The 18,418-nt window shown below is 42.3% G+C and overlaps 1 protein-coding gene across 1 annotated transcript in view; it reads right to left on the bottom strand.

Moving 5' to 3' along the window:
- LOC132998300 (tyrosine-protein kinase CSK) overlaps positions 1 to 16,355 on the bottom strand; it is a 39,995-nt gene extending 23,640 nt beyond the window's left edge. Inside the window, exon 1 of the mRNA XM_061067856.1 lies at positions 16,113 to 16,355. The gene's annotated coding sequence lies outside the window, so the exon portion shown is untranslated. The remainder of the gene's footprint in view (positions 1 to 16,112) is intronic.
- Between the last annotated feature and the right edge of the window lie 2,063 nt (positions 16,356 to 18,418).

Genomic DNA, 18,418 nt, shown 5'->3' with positions numbered 1-18,418 from the left:
TACAGCAGTTGTGCCCTATTTTTATCTAAGTAAATGAAAAATAGAGTTGCGTGACAGATATGCGTCTCCCACCGTAGTCAGACAGACAGACAGGCAGACAGGTGGGTAGACAGCCATTCTTCCTCTCTCCTGCTTCTCTGACGTAACAAGTGACGGACTTGGGCTCGCCACCGATGAGAGATTACAAAAGCAGGGAGGCAGGAAGTGGAAAAAAGAAAGGAAGAGAGAGAGAGAGAAGTGCTCCCCCCCCTCTTGAGCTCTGGGAGGCTGCTGGACTGGAGAAAGCAGAGGGGAGGAAAGGTTGTGGTGAAGCTTATTGTTTGAGCTCTGTGTGCTGCGGTTCCAGTTTCAGCGCACACACTCATCCAGCCCCGGCTATTAATATCCTCTCAATATCCGTGCAGGCGGAGGCAGGCTGCAGTCGTTTTTATCATTGCATATATTATGGAGACGCTGCAAGAAAGAGTCTGCCTGCTGGGGGTCTTCCGGCTTCCATTACTTTTCCTACACAATTTCACCATTCATATTTGCACAGCGATGGGTGCCTATTACACAACCGTAGTGTACACTGTGTTTTTTAATATAAAGTAAAGACAGATGAATCTTCTAAAACAGTCTAATTGAAATCCCTAATTTTTCTGTAATGTTAGTGCTACTTGAATATAGGAGTAGCTTAGGAGTGGGAGTGGTTAATCCGAGCACAAGCAATGTATCGTTGCTTTTTGCAAGTTCTTGGCCTTGTCAAGACAGATCAAATAATGAAAGCAGGCGTGACTGAGAAATACAGGATTTTAGTCCCTCGTAGGGATCAAGTTCAAAATAGATGGATCCTGAATCCTGAATCTAACATGACCTTTAGGTTTTGTTTGAGTCGCTAACTCCACAGTAGTCCACATGGAAAATAAAGCTTTGAAAATCTACAGACCTTTGTACTAAATCCACACAGCTCATGGAACTAGCGGTGCAGTGTAACATGGCCAATATGGGGCTGCTGGCTGGTGCTGGTGACTATTAAAAGATAAAAAGAGCACTGGTTTGTGTCCTTCTAGGGTTATAATACAGAAATAGCAGGTTAATCTATCCGAGCACATTAGCTTATGATTAACAGAAAATTAGACCCATGTCTTGAATCGTAGGATATGAAGCTCGTCACACAAGCTTATGATGAGCGTTTCTGGCGAGAGTAAAGTAATTAACAGAGAAAGTGAATCATTCTCAAATGTACTGTAGATGCTGGTGTGCGTGTAGCTGCACAGACTTGGCTCCATTTATCTTTTAGCTATTACAAGCGAGATTAAGAGGAAGTCTTGCTGCTGATAGAGGTATGCAGGGGTGTGTTGAAATGCTGAACGAAACAGAAGGATAGAGTAAGTGAAGACGACTATGGTTTAAGTACAAAATGGTATGTTGAGGCAGATATACGCAAAAAAGGTGGTGACACGGAGGGGGGAGGGGATGCAGAGCCGGAGTGTTGGGGATTCTGGGAAGCTCCATGCTCTTCTGACAGGATATCTGCCTGGATGTGCACGCGCACAGTCGCACACACAAACACACTATCAGCCCCGGCTTATCCTGTCAATGTCACTGAACTCTCCCTGAACCACAGAGGCGCACACACAATGCCCTGATGTATATACCGTCACTTTCATACATATGCATGTACACTCTTCAACCGTGGCCTGATATGTATGCCGTCCAACAGCTACTGAACTGGCTTCAAACATCCCATGGGCGAGCGAGAATGAGTGAGGAGGAAAAGGAGAAGCTGTCTGCTGTCCCTTTCATGGCCTCTCCTCCTCTTCCTCCCCCTCCTCCTTTTGAAGGCCACACATGAAAACTCCTCTTTGCAGACCGGAGGAGGAAGAGGACGCAGGGAGGCAATGCACTGGGATGGAGACACAAAGAATGTCATTAGCAGCAGCCACAGCAGGGTGCTGGTACAATATGGCAGCGGCATTAGTGGTGACTGGAGCTCCGAATCTCTTTAATAAAAGATGCATTCGGAGGCAGCCGCACTGACACCATGGAGAAAATTCACACTCTGTGGACTAAAAAGATGAGCGAGGGATATAAGTCGCAAAGAGAAGCAGGAGAGGCTCAAGGCAAAATCTTGGTGTCAAATGGCACTGAAAAATATGTTTTGCTCAAAATAGAGATCATAGAGATTACCTGAGCGGTAAGTAATCCTAGACTAAGATAGAAATGGCCTCTGTGCTGACTGAGCGGTTGTAGACACTGACAAACCTGAAACAGAGCTGTACTTTTTTTAGGGGAAAATGAGACATAACAGTGTTTGGTCTTATCAACCAGACCAAAGTTTTGGCAGATCACTCCATTAAATCTTGGCTGGTAATCCTGGAAAAACTATCAAGAGCAGGCTACACTATATTTATGAAAATATGCAACGGTTACATCCCAGCCCCTCAGATCAGCCCTCTTGTCAAAGCTCAGGACTGACAACTGCTAGAAGACGACTTATCCGCGACTCTTATCATGAGCAGTGAGAGCAAGGGCAGGCCGGTCGCTTACTGACAGGTACACCAGCCAATCATTTCATTCGTTCCAATGGAAATGACTAGTACTGGTTATTACAGTTTGGCGATGGCCACAGAAACTGTCTTTCTTTCTTTTTTCCTCCAGACGACTATTTATTGATGACTATCCGCATATGAAAAGTATTTCAACAAATTCAATTAAAGGTGTTTTAACAAATGAAGCGCTCTACCCTTCATAGTTGCACATTCATTATCGTCTTCGAGTTATATTTCATGCCCTGATGAATATCTTTTCTGTTACATAACATTTTCTAACTGCAAATTATCCCCATCATTTCGGTGTTTTGTTCATCCTTGTAAGAGACATCTTGTTCTAAAGGAAGCACATTTGAATTTCAATCAAGACTTCACAGGGAGATGGAATGAAAAGGAGACGCGAGATAGACACGGTGAGACAGAGGCATGCAGGGGGATGGAGAGACAGATATGTAGATGACACAAAGTGAGGGAGAAAGAGATGCTATAGAGGAGTGTAGGGGAGTGGTGGGTGTAGTGGCTGGCGGATGGAGACAAACATGGAAGTGTTCAATACTTCTTGGTTTCTTTGGCGGAGGACTGTATCTGCTGGTCCTTAATATTAACAGCCATCATCTGTCAGTTCCAATGCCAAGCATGAATAATAGAGGCTCAACCCAACTGTGCCAGCTCTCTGAATTATTAATTCACAACCACAGACTTGCATTAGCACTCGGTGTGGGGCACTTTCCACTGTGGGCCACAGACACATGCTGTACGCCCGCTTAGAGCGATCCACATGTGCATCCTCACACACAGGAAGTGACCATGCGTGTGTCTACAAAACATGAACAAAGCCATTTAACACAAGGAGATTCCTCTTTGCACGAATACTAAGTGATGGGAAATTAAATTGTTTAACGACAGTATCAGATATTCTGAATACAGTGCTAAAAAATACAAGTAGTAAAGTATTTGCTTCCCCATATTTATATGAGATCAGAGTGATTAACTACTGTCATCTCAATATGTAGCAATAAAATTTGTTAATAGTCATTACCATTTCCACCACAATAGTAAATCCCTTGACACAATGTTAACTAGGTCAATAGTTTCTTTTAATAGGCTACGTTAAGAATTGTAGCCTAATTAGCTGAGAGGAGATCTGCCTGACACTGCTTTGACATGTTACACACTGTATCAGTAAAAGTGAAAATGTGAAGGTTAAAGCCATTATCAGACATGACCTACGGGTTAGTCCGGAGAACTGGGTTCGGAATTTACCCAGACGCCTTCCCAACAGCATCAAATCCTCTGCATTATTCAGCTGAGAGGTGGAGCAGCCGGGTACAGCACATGTTAACTCTGTGCCCAGATCACGTGATTCTCTTGACAACACACAAACACTTGACATCTTCATCTGTGCGTTTTCTACGTGTGTCACACTGCTTTTTCACTTTCTGTTGCATTTCTACAGACTTTGTACGACTAGGCCAGGCAGCGAAAGTCTGCAAATAATCCGGAGCCTCTCTCTTTTACGTTCACACATGCTCCTCCACCTCCGGAGAAAATATGGAAGATCTGTGGCGTTCAGTGCATGTCTGAAAGATTCTTTAATATGTGAGAGTCAAACATACGCAGACAAAACACTGAGGCATGTATATTTAATCCTCAACAGCCTACAATGGTGGTTTGAGTTACAGGTGAGCTAAGAGGATCTTGACTCCCTTGAAAAGGACATGACCTTTTTAGAGGAAACTCTGAGACATTGCCCATTTCTGTTACAGGTTACAGATTCAGATTTTCTGTACAGTGCGGTTCAAAATAGAATGGCACTCAGAGAACATACGAGTCACCTTATAAAACCAAATTTATGTTCAGTAAATGCAAATTTTTATTTGGATCTGCACCAAATTTCCCATTCAGAAAATACAAGTCCTCTAAACATTTCATAATTTTTTCATCAGGACCCATGAATTATTCAATGAAAAATCCCCAAAAAATGTTTTAGAATGCCACAATAAAAAAAAGTGAAATTTGTTTCATAGTTTTTTGAATAATCCTGCTAACAAACAAACAAATGTAGATGCATATTGTCCTTGTGTGTTATTTGCAAATTGAAACAACAATTTTCAACAAATGTCTCCACTAATTAATACAAAGTTGTGCCTCTTCCTGCATGGCCATCCCATCACATTACACTGCCTCTTATACTTCTTTTCAACAAAACAAGTTGGATCGGATTTGTTTGTTGCATGAAGGTCACACAGACAGACAGATGCTCACCAGAAAATAGGAGTCTCCTGAAATCCACTGTGTAATTCAAACACTTCCTGCCTACAATGTACAAATGCACATAAACTAAAAGAACATTCTGCTGTGTTCAAGTGTAGGTTGAAAAACAGCAAATCCAGAGCCTGCGCTCACCTGTGGATGAGGACGTTGGGTGATAAGGTGATGGTAATAATGTGGGAGAGAAACCCCATGTGGACACTGAGGCACACGTGAGGCATCACAGAGGAGAGTATCTGTGAATGCAGAGGCAGTGTTTGCAGAGGCAGCTCTTGCTAATCTTGCCTGCGGAGAACACAGCTTCGGGATTTCTTCAGTAAATTCACAGAAGCCTCTCACACACGCGCGGAAACTTGCACACCAGACACACAGTGCGTGCAGTGATAAGCCTCGGTCACTCTCGAAGCACCAGGGAAGAAAATGCTGAGCAAACGGAGCTAGGCAGTATGATTTGGAATTCACATATCAGTTCATTTTCAATATTTGATAGTAATTAAATAGTGCACTTCACGATAGGCAACTGTGGAACTTAACATTAGTGTAGAATGTGTACACTGCAGAAAACGTACTTTAACTGAATGAACCTCTCCCTAGGGCTGTGCAGTACGATGATTTATATCATGCCATCACAGAAATAAAAAACAACCATGGTTTCATATTATTGTCTATCGTTTACATTTCCTAATCACACTCTTTATGGTTATATATTCTGCTATTCTGCCGAGACACAATGAAGAGGTTGTAGACGTGGTTAGTTTTTTAACACAGTTGTGGTTTGTTTGACACAGACCAGGAAACTCATGTTTGAAAATAATGTTGCAGCTTGGTCCCAACACCAGACTATGAATCTCATTTACGACCTACACAAGAACCATGTCAAAACATACAGAGTCTATGAGTGAGAGCCACAAGTGCAGTCGAGGGCTCAGAACAAACCCAGATGTTGCAAGAAGATTTTACCTGTGACACGACATATGGCAAAGAACCCAGGACAGGAGGAGACCGTAACATCTGCAAAGACCTTTTCTCAATCTTGATATAACCTCTATCGGGATGAGATCATATTGCACGAGGGTACCTCTCCCTACTCACTCTGCTTGAATTTGCATGGTCACCTGGGAGTTTTTTAATTTTTAAGGACCATTGCAGGGTCCCTTGTAGGGCTGCAACTAACGACTATTCTGATAGTCGATTAGTCACCGATTATCGAAACGATTAATCGACTAATCGGATTATGAATGACACAAATTCTTAATTGCTCTTATTTAGCAAACAGCTTTTAAATTTAGCTTGAGGTTGTTCGAGGCATGTGATGACTGAAAATAAAGACAATAAAGATTGATACTTCATTAAAAAAAATGTCTTTTAATAAACTTTGTTGCATATAAGGGTACTGTTGACCCAAAGGCAAAGAAAAATCAAGTTTTTGTCCATTTAAAACCAAGGACTGGCAAAGTGCTAATAAAAAAAATTAATTTAAATTTAAGTTTCCCTTTTTACTGTGAACCAAGAACAGCTGGTACTAAAAATAAATTAAAAATCAAGTATCCATTTTTCCAGTTAACAAAAAGGACAGGGAAAATAACATTAATATAAACATCAACAAACGAAACTAGTCTTCTTCGGACTAAATCATTTTGATTAAAAAAAGACGTTTGTCAGGCAATAGGATAACATAACGTTTTTAAACTCATTAATAAAAAGTTTAAACCATATTTTTGTAATGGATTCTAGAATCCTGCGCGCAGGTATAAACGTGTATATATAACGTCTGTCAGAGGCGAGTCCGCATCGTCTCCGTTACGATGTCACACGTGCCTCCTCCTCACATGCACGTGTCCTGCTTCCATGGAGAGCAGGTCCGCCGCACAAATACTGCAGGTAGTTTTTTTCGGGCCATGTCAAGAGAGAAGTTCTCCCGAACTTTTCACTTCCTGGTGCGCGACTGCGCGCGGCAGCGGACGCCGACATCGGTCCATGTTTTATCGCTATTGCACATGCGCGACTTTCAGAGATAGGAAGGGAGCGAGATGGCTCACTCCTCAGCTACTTCCATCAGCACCTCCGGTAAAACGACGTTTAGTTCCGATGCGCGGCATGAGAAACACGCGCTATGACGTCACCAACGAATCATCGACGAGTAAATTCGTCTGCGACTATTTTGGTCATCGATTTTTGTCGACGACGTCGACTAATCGTTGCACCCCTAGTCCCTTGGTAGCATTAGGATGGCTAACACAGCAAAGACATACACAAATAAAAGGAAGGCCCCCAAGACAAGTTAGGTTTGTCTTTCACCTGACATGACTACTGTGCACTGATTTGCCTAAAGAAAAAACATGAACTTCCAGTGATTGGACAATAGAATAAAACATTTGTTTGTGCGTTTAATTACCTATTAATGCAATAACATCTCGGTGACAAGTTGACAACATTAAGAGGCTCTTCTGCCAATATCAACACAGTCCTCTGGTTACCCGACCAAGCTGAATGGAGGAGGGTCATTTGGCACCAACCATGAAATTAATCTAAAACCCAATTTATATACAATCTCTGCCCAGTACTTGACACAATGAGGTTACCACTGAAACAAGGCGAGGGATATGCAGGGAGGGGTCCTCGTATCCTAAATGGTTGGTACATTCTTACGTTCCCAGGAGACTCAAGATGGAGTTTTGCTGAAATTTGAGATGGGTGGTTGTATTTTCCTCCGTCACTGACCCCAGCGTGGTCTACTCAGATGCTTGGACATCGCCACGAATAGCAGATAATCTCTGTGTGGGTGTGTATGTGAGTGAGTGACCAAGTAATAGTATATGGACCTGAATGGGTGTGGGTGACTGGACATGTGTGCGCATAACTCAGAGCGGTTAGAGAGCTGAATGAGACATGTTGTGGGAAAGTCAGATGTGAATGTAGAGCGAGGGGGAGAAAACAAGCTCAAGTCAAGAGGTTAGCAAACCTCCATCAACTATAATCACTGCAAAACACTCGACTGCAATAATTTCACTTCCTCACTCCAATTTTCGGTGTGAACTGAACTAAGAAGTTTCTGAGAGGCAAGGAGAGATGCCTGCTATAATTTTGCAAAAATTATAAAGAGGACATAAAACTTTTTGATGGTTTACAGTTATAAAAATAAGTGCAACATTTACACAACAAACTCATATAATAGATTAAACCTAACCCAAATAATGTAATATTCAATAATTGTGTCAATGCTTAATAAAGCAAATAGCTCCCAATTTGTCATCAACTGTCTTTCCACATGAATGCCACTATTCCCAGACGATGTGCTCCGCATCATAGGTGGAGAAATTTCTTGATTCTTAGATGCGGAAGTGGACGCTTCTGCATCGATGCAGAGACAGAACATAAATCTAATAATGTTTTCCTCTGCGTTCATTGTTTTAGCGATGTCCCACCGCTGAAGAATTAATAACCAGCGCTGCTTCAGAACTAGACAGACATACATTAAAAGGTCTGGTGGTCCGGTGTCAGAGTCTCTGTACTCCTTACTCCCCTCCTGACCTGATGTAATTCATTAATAACCAAATTCATGTGGTTATCGGTTTCGTGTGTGAAGAGGGACAGAGACACACGCAACTGTAAGCAGGACAGCTATTTCAGCATAGAGCTCCCCAAAATGAGGTACCAAAATCTGCATTGAGATCTGGTTCAGTAGATACAAGCCGTATAGGAACCAGTGCCTGATTGGCACCGGATTTTGGTAGCCAACAAAAGCCTCACGTCACATATTAAGCATGTGTGTTATTTAGGCTGTCACCTGACATCTAAATTCATCATGAAATTAGATGTATTGAGATTCACCTTGATAGATAAAGCAAAGCCTGTATCAGGTGGCAATTCGATATTGATATTTTTTCAAGGCGTACACTAAGCAGAGGATAGAGAGAATCTGTGTGTTTACATGCACACTGATATTCACACAGAGCTCTATCCTGGATAAGGTCTTTACTGGTTGTTTCATGCAAATTCCTTTTCCTAGTAAACAGTTTGTTCCAGGGAGCTGTTTAGATGGAGATTGTTGTTGAATAGTCCTGCCGAGTTCATTGATGGCGTGTTACTTAAATACTCGCACCTCTATGGAAACAGCACTTGCACTCAATCATCAGTATTGATTCTCATGGGTTGGCACAGAATGCACAGCTGCTTCAGTGTGAGCAAAACATTTACATTTTAGCAGCAACTCTTCCTCGAAGTGGTAAGTGCAACAAGAAAATAAAGACAATATCTCTAAATTCCCATGCCATGTAAAGAGGTTTGGGCCATAATAATCAGACAAGATTCAGGTGCTAATAGGATTTCTGTATGCAATAAAATTCTAGAGGGCCTAAAGAGGAGCACATCTGTGTACTTCTAAATCAATCATTCCGCAGCTATTTATGCATTCATATCCAGCCACATACCTCTCAGTAACTCTGGGTTCATTAACTGGTGTATGAGAAATATGCGCAGATGTAGGACACAGTCAACAATAAACATCTCTACACTGCGTAGATCTTCTGCCTTAATCTCTCATCTGAAAAACAGCAGGGGGAAAAAGTTGCCTTTATGAAAAAGAAAGCCTGAGGGGAGTTATATGCATAGATATGATCAAATGGAATCGTGCTTTAAAAAGGAAAACCCAGTGTTAAAGTAGACCTAATTCAGGTCACCCTCTGTGACGTCATCAGAGCAGACACGTTTGCTGTCACCGTATCTTTGAAGTCGATTTGAAGGCTCAATTGCACAAAAATATTCTGGAGCAAACACAGCAGCAGATAAAAGAGGAACCACTGGAGCCCCCCCGCTGAGACGGAACTCATTGTCACCAACATCATCATCATCAGCGATTCCTTCTGTATTCTTTTTAGGACAGTCACGATCATGGCAGGAGGGTTTTGTTTCTCTATAAACGGACACAAATTCCATCAAGATCACACTGGGCACTTCAGTGAAATAGGAATAGGTGATCAGACAGTGGGGGTAAGCCGGGGAAGTCCCAAATATACATGACATGTTGACACAGGTCTTTGGTACTTTCTACTTCCTGCTCGGCTAATGAACATTTGTCTAAAATTCAGAGATACCTGATCCTCCATATACTGTATGTACCTGACAGTGTGTATGTGACAGAGCACAGTTCTCCACAAATAATGCAATAAAATGATCTTGTGTTACAAGGTGGTCTTGATCGTGGATGACGCACAGATGTGTCTTTTACTGTGTGTGTATATGCATGTAATTATATAGGAGGTAGTTGTAGAGTAGTCCAACTGTTTTCCTACACTGAAAATGTATCCTTCTGCTCGTTATTTCCAGTCAGTTCTCGCACAGCCCTAAAACACAAACTGTAATTCATCGCCCTGTAACGATTTCTCGAGCCGAAATCCAAATCAGGATCCAAATGTATACGGATTTGGTTCAAGATACACAAAGTCGGAACCGTAAGGGGCGCCCAATCCCACTCGCTGCCACAGCAGCAGGTGCAGCCTGTTGTGCGTGTGTGTGTGTGTGTCCAATCACACTCCAATCAAATCACAACCCCACGTAATCTCAACCCACACACAGAAGTGACTATAGTAGCTTCAGAGCAACGAGGTCAGAAAGGATCATCTGTTTTACCTTTACAAAAGCGTGTTGTCACCACTCAGGAGCAGATTATATCTGTTTTTCGTGGTAAGAACTGGATTGAACTGAACTATGTTGGGCTTGTGGGGGGGGGGGGGCTGAAACAGATGTGGAGACTCTGGGAGACACACACCATCACCTCTTTCTTATTCTTTAGTTATTTTTGTTTATCTAGTTAAATGGGAATTCAAGTCCAACATGTTCTTTTGTGTTCTTCTCTTTACTGTTCCAAATGTTGGTGTTTTAATAAATTCCACAAATTTCCCCCTGCTTTTTCTTAAGCACCCACTATACTGAGAATTCTGCTAATCTGTCATTCAAATAAGAGTCCATTGTGTGGTGCTGGTTCGCACAGTGGGGGGTTCTGGGAAAAGAGGCAGGGTGGTTAGTGAAGGACGAGCAGGGACCAATAAGCTATAACTTAGTTGCATGGTGATTTGGCAGTTTTGGGTGATTTATGATATGGGCCTGAGGAATTCCTCACTATGCCATTTCTAAATTATTACCTCAGGTAGAACATGGTTATGTGGATAATAAACCACTTCAGCTGGTTACAGGAGCTTGGGGGGGTTGTCTGGCTGTTGCCTGACAGATCAGACGTTATTATTATTACAGAAGGCATGCTGCCACACCAAAGGATTTTAAGGGGGGAAAAAAACACACTTTGACTTTTATTCACTCGTTTTTGTGGACAGTTGCATGATCCTTAAAAAGTTTTTGCAAAGTGTACAAGTACATTTCTCCTTGATGCAGGGATGGAGTCTCTGCAGTTTAAACACCAACAGTTTCACCAGCATCAAACAGTTTAAAAACAGGAAACAAAAACATGACATGAATTTGTCTGAAATGGCACATTCTTGAATTTGCCAAATTCTTGAATTAACAATGTCGTTGTGTGAAGCTCTTCTCAGTGAGGAAGCTTTTGGATGCTGTGGGTGTAGTGCAAGACCAGGCATGTGTCAGGCCTCGAGCTCTGCTCATTGCCTACATTGTGCAGCCAGCCAGCAGGCGTGGCGGCAGACACTTCCTGGCCTTCAAGGGGCTGCCGAACTGACCACTCGCTGACCAGATGGAGAGGCCACCCCGAGTTTGCACGCAAGATGGCAGCTACAATGCCACTATTCTACTGAGGAGCATGATAACCAGGATGGAGGGTGTGAAGGGGGGGTGCCTAGATCACAGCTCAGCGGGCGCCGGGCAGGAACAAAGATGTTGGAATGACACTTTAAGAAAGAACAAATCATGAACACTTATGATCTGATGTACACTTTTCCAGTAATATTACAAGTGTTTGCTTGGAGTCCTGTTACAGTGCAAAAAGTGGTCAATGTAGTTAAAACAATGGGCAAAAAACAAACGGCAAAAACAGGCATGCACTAAATATGTTTGTCAAATGATATAATTCCAATGGAATCATCAGTGATGCAACAAATGAACTCAAACCAAACTGTGAGAGACTTAAAGATTATAACCTCTGTTTAAATGGCCAAACAGAAACAATGAGTTGGTGAGTAGATTAGACAACTACTCATTTCAATAATAGATTAATTCATAACTTAATTTAAGATATATTACTCAATTTTACCGGTTCTAACTTCTCTCATGTGAGTATTTACAGTTTTGAGCACAGTTTTGAAATGGAATGTGAGCAAAACAGGCAATTTAAACCCATCAACTATGGGAAAGTATAGCCGGCATTTGTAATTACTTTGACGTTTCATGTTATAAACAGGTCATTGACTAATAAAGACAGTAAATAAGCAGATTAATAATCATTTAGTTGCATTACTGACAATAATCTGATTAGGAGTAGGCCTATTAGGGTTCTGCCTAACAGGAAAGAGAGAGAGAGAGAGAGACAGTGGTGTCTGGTATACGCAAATTACAAAGACCGCTTTGATCATCAATCAGCTGACACAATGCAACTGTTGTACAGTCCACAACAAGTGTGTGTACGGTGCTACAGATGCACCTATTCTGTCGCTACAGTGGTTTAAAAAGAGGAAGCAGTGCAGGTGCAGTGCAAATCTGCTGTCAGTTCCACTTTCCATCACCCTTCCTAAATAAGTAGACCGTGGCAGTGCTCGCGACTTTGCATCGGGCAATGTCTAGAATAAACTTGCATAGCTCAGAGTGGGCATTTATCTATCATACACAGTGGCAGATAGTGCACTGTGTTTTTTGTGTGTGGCTACAGACTAACGACAAAATGAAATAACCTTTTACAGGTATTAAACACAGTGACCCAGGCTGCTGAAATGCAGACGATCATGTAGTGAGTGAACTGAATGCCTCTACGCAGAGGGACACAGCCTACAGTGCAGAGTCTAAGTCCTGCACCATCTGTGATGTCCTGTTGCTCATGAGTGTCAATATACTGTTAATCTCTGCACCAAAGGCACCATGATAAATCTCCACACTGTTGTTGTGCTGGCTGATTAAAGAGACAGTGGGCATGGGAGAAAAACTGGCTGGAGGGGGAAAAATGATCTAAATGGCGGCATTGTGTTGAGATCAGCAGGGCCTTGGACGGGCTTCAAATGTGCAATGAGATGGTCAGTGTACAGACAGAGGAACCAGCACTTCCCAGCTGAGTACATTGGACACACTCAGAGCTTAGCTTGAGACAGTAGCAGCTTCAAGGATCGACCGGACAGGGATTAGATTTTTCTCCCCCACCTCAACACAACTCATCACTAAAAAGGAAGAGAACAGACATGAAGCCAGGCCTTCAGACTTGTCCCGTCACCTCTAGTCCACGTCAGGCTTCACCTCGATAAGACAACTCCGATCGAGCCATCAGTGAGTCAGTGAGACGGAGAGAGCTATTGACAAACAGAGGACAGGTGGAGAAAGAACTGACTTCACAGATGGAGGGATGTCTGGTCTCACTACACAGAGCTGAGTCACACGGTGTTTACAGGACTGGGACAGTGGGTTGAAATTAAACAATTAGAGCTATTTCTTTTTGCATATAGAAGACGTGAATTCACACAAATGGCCTTAATTGCCACCTCTCTCATTAAAGACCCTGAAGGCATTATGTTGGACATCCTAGCGTGACGACAGCAGGTTAGAGCCGACAGACGCAGCATATGGATCTCTAACACGTTGCAGTCTGGTTCACCAGATTCTTTTGGGGATAATGAATGCAAAGCTCTCACACCCCCCACTTTGCACCAATCAGATTTCTCTGATGGAAAACACAAATCCACCTTGCTGCTACATCAGCTCTCACTGGGATCAACATGGCATTTAAGACCGATAGGCTGCAATATAAGATCTATTTAGTACCAACTTTTATAGCTGATTGTTGGTTGGGTTTGTTATCAACCTAAAAACAATAATATACAATCTAGTTGCAATTCTGAACACAAATTTGTGCAAGCGAGACAGCAAATAATATATCACAATTATCTATCATAACATCTCTTCTAATTGTTTCTTCATCCAAGTTATCATGCAAAATCCAGTTGCTTATCACCTTCAAACTGACGGCAGAAATCAGAGATATATAATAGCTGCGGGATCTGATGGGTTGGTATTTTAGATTTTGAGCAGTAGCATGTCACACAACGTGTAAAGCCACTGTTTTAATAAGCAAATGATGAGATTCCCTCCCTTAAAAACAACCCAGGAGTGAGACTGAAAGTGCTTAGCTGCGTCCCTATGTAACAATACACTGCAGACCCCACTTGGCTTGGTCAGTCATGCCACAGCTTGTATCGGTATGTACATCTCAGCATTTCACTCAGACATTTATCTTCAAACACTGTCGGAGAACATAAACAAGGCCAGAGCAACATTTGACACTAATAACATTTGACGATAAAACCAATAGCTTTCATACAAGCACTGGACTCCGCGGTTCCTCTGTATCTTTTCCAGAGTAGCTGCGTATCTAGTATAAAGTCCGTAGAAATCCAGGAGAAGTCGATGTGTGAATCCAGCAGGGGATGCCCCACTGGATTCACCACAGGCGACTGGGGAGGGATGATGACGCTTCTAATGTGCGACAGACGTTAAACTTAAAAAATATAAAGAATACATATTCTCCCGGTGAAAAAGCAGTGACACAAACACAGAAGACATCGATGAAGATGCCAAGAGAGTTTGTCTGGAATTACTCCACTGAAGCACTATTGGTGGTAGAGTTTCTATGCTGGTGTGGAGTTTCTCCCGGTTTCTGGTCCACCTATTACAAATTCTCTGGCCACTCTGTTTACTTCGGAACAATGGCAAGCGTTACTAAGCGCATCGTGATGGACCTTACAGATAATGAAGAGCTTTAACTTTTTCTGAAGAAAAAAAAGACGTCATCTATGTTCGTTCCTTCAACTCAATTCAATAGTGGCGCAGAGTCTGCTGGAAATAGGATGTTACCAAGTGGGCCAATCACAGCTCTTGTGGACTGCTCGACACGGTTACATTTTTGGGGAGGTGCACATCAGAGCACGGCGTAGCTCTGCGTAGGGTTTAACGCAGAATAACGAATCGGTCTTTAGGCGGAGGATTGTGTGGTGCATATGTGAAAGGCAACTCCGAAGCCAATTCTCTGGATTTTAGCCTCAGGTCCTGTCTGAAAATGGATGTAATCTTTTTCATGTCCCTTAACCTGAATACCTCTGTGTTTGCAGGCATACACATTGCCTAAGTGTCCTTAGGCAAGACCATGGAGCTCTACCTGCTCCAGGATGGTGTTCCGTATTTTAACCTGACCTCTGACCTCCCCCTGGAGCAGTGCAAGAGAAAAACTATTTCACTTTGGAGTCAAAACATAACATGGCAGTATGATCTGCTGTTTTGATCAACAGGACGACTTGTGTGTAGCACTTTCATATGCGCAGTTCTAAACACTGACACACATTCTCCAGCAACCAAGATCAGTGAGAAGGCTGAACCCTCAGCTCCAGCCCTGTGTTTATTTTCGGACGGGACTGTCCTCAGTTCCCAGTCAAATCCAAACCAATGAACAAGGCCACAGCAAAGCAGAGTCACAACTCTACCATGCACATGGCTCGGACCTCGATGCTCTCCGCCTCTCTAAAGCCAGCTCCGCCAGCTTTTACTGAAACCCCCAAAAGGTGCATCCTCCTGGGAGACAAAGCTGCAAGGTTTCCTGTTCTCCTGACGCCCAGCTCCATGGCTGCACATCCCCACAACCCCAGACCCACTGTGGGTAGAGAGGGGAGTCACAGTGGGAGGTCAAGACCAAAAGGCGTTTAGCCACCATCGAAGTGTCCGATTATGGAACCAGGTGAGCGAAAGGGGGCTTTTGTGCAAAAATCTCCCAAGAATATACGAGAACATGAAAGGGAACGAGACAACGGTGGATGAGCCACAGCCGCGTTCACTTTGTGTGTCCTGAATAAAAGGGCTACAACCTCCAGGGAGTTGGGAATAAACAATGTCCGATGATGGATCTCGTTGCATTGTACGTTACCTAGCAGCTAAGGCTAAAGGCTCTCGAACAGGGTTTCACGTTATTTCTGTGAAGAAACCCCCCAGAGTAGCATGGGACCAGTTCCCCTCGGCTACTGGCGGGGATGCAAACACCGTGTCCCCACGAACAGAGACCCCCGGCCGCTGGGTTCTCCACCGTCCGGCTCCGCGGGCTCTACAGAAAGCAGCGAAAACAACGGAGACACAACAGAGGCTTCGCTGTGGTCAACTCACCCGGAGAGCAGCGGCGAGCAGCGGGCAGCAGCGGGCAGATGAGGCTGGAGACTAGCGGCGAAGGCCCATCAGGCGCTGCGGGCGCATCCAGCTCGGGCAGCGGGGAGAGAACACAACCCCAGACGTGGCTTCGCTTCGACGGTCGTCCGGTTGTCTGCATCTGTGTGTGAGCGTGTGACTGTGTGTTTGTGTGTGTGTGTGTTTGTGCAGCTAGGGCCTGCTGCTGGAGGAAATGGTCTCCGCTCCGTCACCGCACCGCGCATGCGCAGTGCAGCAGGCAGAGCCACGGGGGCGAGCGGTGTGTGAGCGCAGCCGTGTGGCCAACAGGTGGAGGACTGGTTACTGCTGCAGGACATGGACACAGAGTATTCTGTATTATAACAGGTTGACAGTGTGTTTTATTATACCAGGTATACAGTATTCTGTAAAATAACTGGTATGCAGTATGTTGTATTATACCAGGTATACAGTATCGTCTATTATACCAGGTATACAGTATTCTGTAAAATAACTGGTATGCAGTATGTTGTATTATACCAGGTATACAGTATCGTCTATTATACCAGGTATACAGTATTCTCTAAAATAACTGGTATGCAGTATGTTGTATTATACCAGGTATACAGTATTCTGTAAAATAACTGGTATGCAGTATGTTGTATTATACCAGGTATACAGTATCGTCTATTATACCAGGCATACAGTATACAGGCATACAGTATTCTCGAAAATAACTTTAATATTTATATAACTATAAAATAATTAAAGTTGCACTCATTTGTTTCATTGACAGAGTTTTCGTGTCTGGTCTCATGTACAGCTGACTTCTCCTGCAATGACTGTAACTGCTAGTTGATTTTGCCACAGTATTTTATTGACGAATTGTTTTATACCTTGTATTACTGTGTATATATATATATGCATATTTATTTCATTCCTATTTATTCAATGTATTAACTTTTAATGTATCAACTTTTTTATTGTACCCTCGGCACCATTGAAAATTAGGGTCTTATCCCTCAATGTGTCTTCCGAGGCTTAAATAAATATTCAATCAATCAATCAACTGGTATGCAGTATGTTGTATTATACCAGGTATACAGTATTCTCTAAAATAACTGGTATGCAGTATGTTGTATTATACCAGGTATACAGCATTCTCTAAAAAACCTGTTATGCAGTATGCTGTATTATACCAGGTATACAGTATCGTCTATTATACCAGGTATACAGTATTCTGTAAAATAACTGTTATGCAGTATGTTGTATTATACCAGGTATACATATCGTCTATTATACCAGGTATACAGTATTCTCTAAAATAACTGGTATGCAGTATGTTGTATTATACCAGGTATACAGTATTCTCTAAAATAACTGGTATGCAGTATGTTGTATTATACCAGGTATACAGTATCGTCTATTATACCAGGTATACAGTATTCTCTAAAATAACTGGTATGCAGTATGTTGTATTATACCAGGTATACAGTATCGTCTATTATACCAGGTATACAGTATTCTCTAAAATAACTGGTATGCAGTATGTTATATTATACCAGGTATAAAGTATCGTCTATTATACCAGGTATACAGTATTCCGTAAAATAACTGGTATGCAGTATGTTGTATTACACCAGGTATACAGTATTCTGTATTATAACAGGTATACAGTATTGTCGATTATACCAGGTTTACAGTGTGTTGTACTATACCAGCTATACAGTATGTTTTAGTGTACCAGGTACTCAGTGTGTTGTATTTTACCATGGATACAATATGTTGTATTATACCAGGAATACATTGTGTTGTTTTATACCAGGACATCCAGTATTACTGTTATCAAGTGGGGATGTGGTTTTACTTTGACTTATTCTTTTGTCACATATTTTGTATTGGTGGGTGTTTTTGTGTCCTAATCGGATTTCAATGCTTGTTCTTAGTTAGATGATTCATGTGTTTAGTTAGGATATATTGCAATGTGTCCTTGGGTAATCAGAGATATCCTGGATAATAACATTTTTTAAATTATCATTATTATTATTAATTGGTAGCTCTTTCAGCAGCAAACTTCATTCAGAATGAAAAGTAAAATACTGCAATGCTGTTCTCATGTCACTCTTTTAATCATGACTCTCAAAATTTCTTAAGGAAAAAGTAATTTAGCAAATTAGTGTACTTATACCTTTCATTGTGATTTCACATCCATTTATATATACATTTATACATGCATACCTTTACATTTGATCATTTTTTTGCATATGTTACACCTTGGATCATGGGTGCAACAAGAAACACTGCAGGGA

This window comes from Limanda limanda, chromosome 3 (assembly GCF_963576545.1).
Source record: "Limanda limanda chromosome 3, fLimLim1.1, whole genome shotgun sequence".
Lineage (NCBI taxonomy): Eukaryota > Metazoa > Chordata > Actinopteri > Pleuronectiformes > Pleuronectidae > Limanda > Limanda limanda.
Note: the sequence above shows the minus strand (reverse complement) of the source record. Positions and strands in the feature narration are given on the sequence as shown.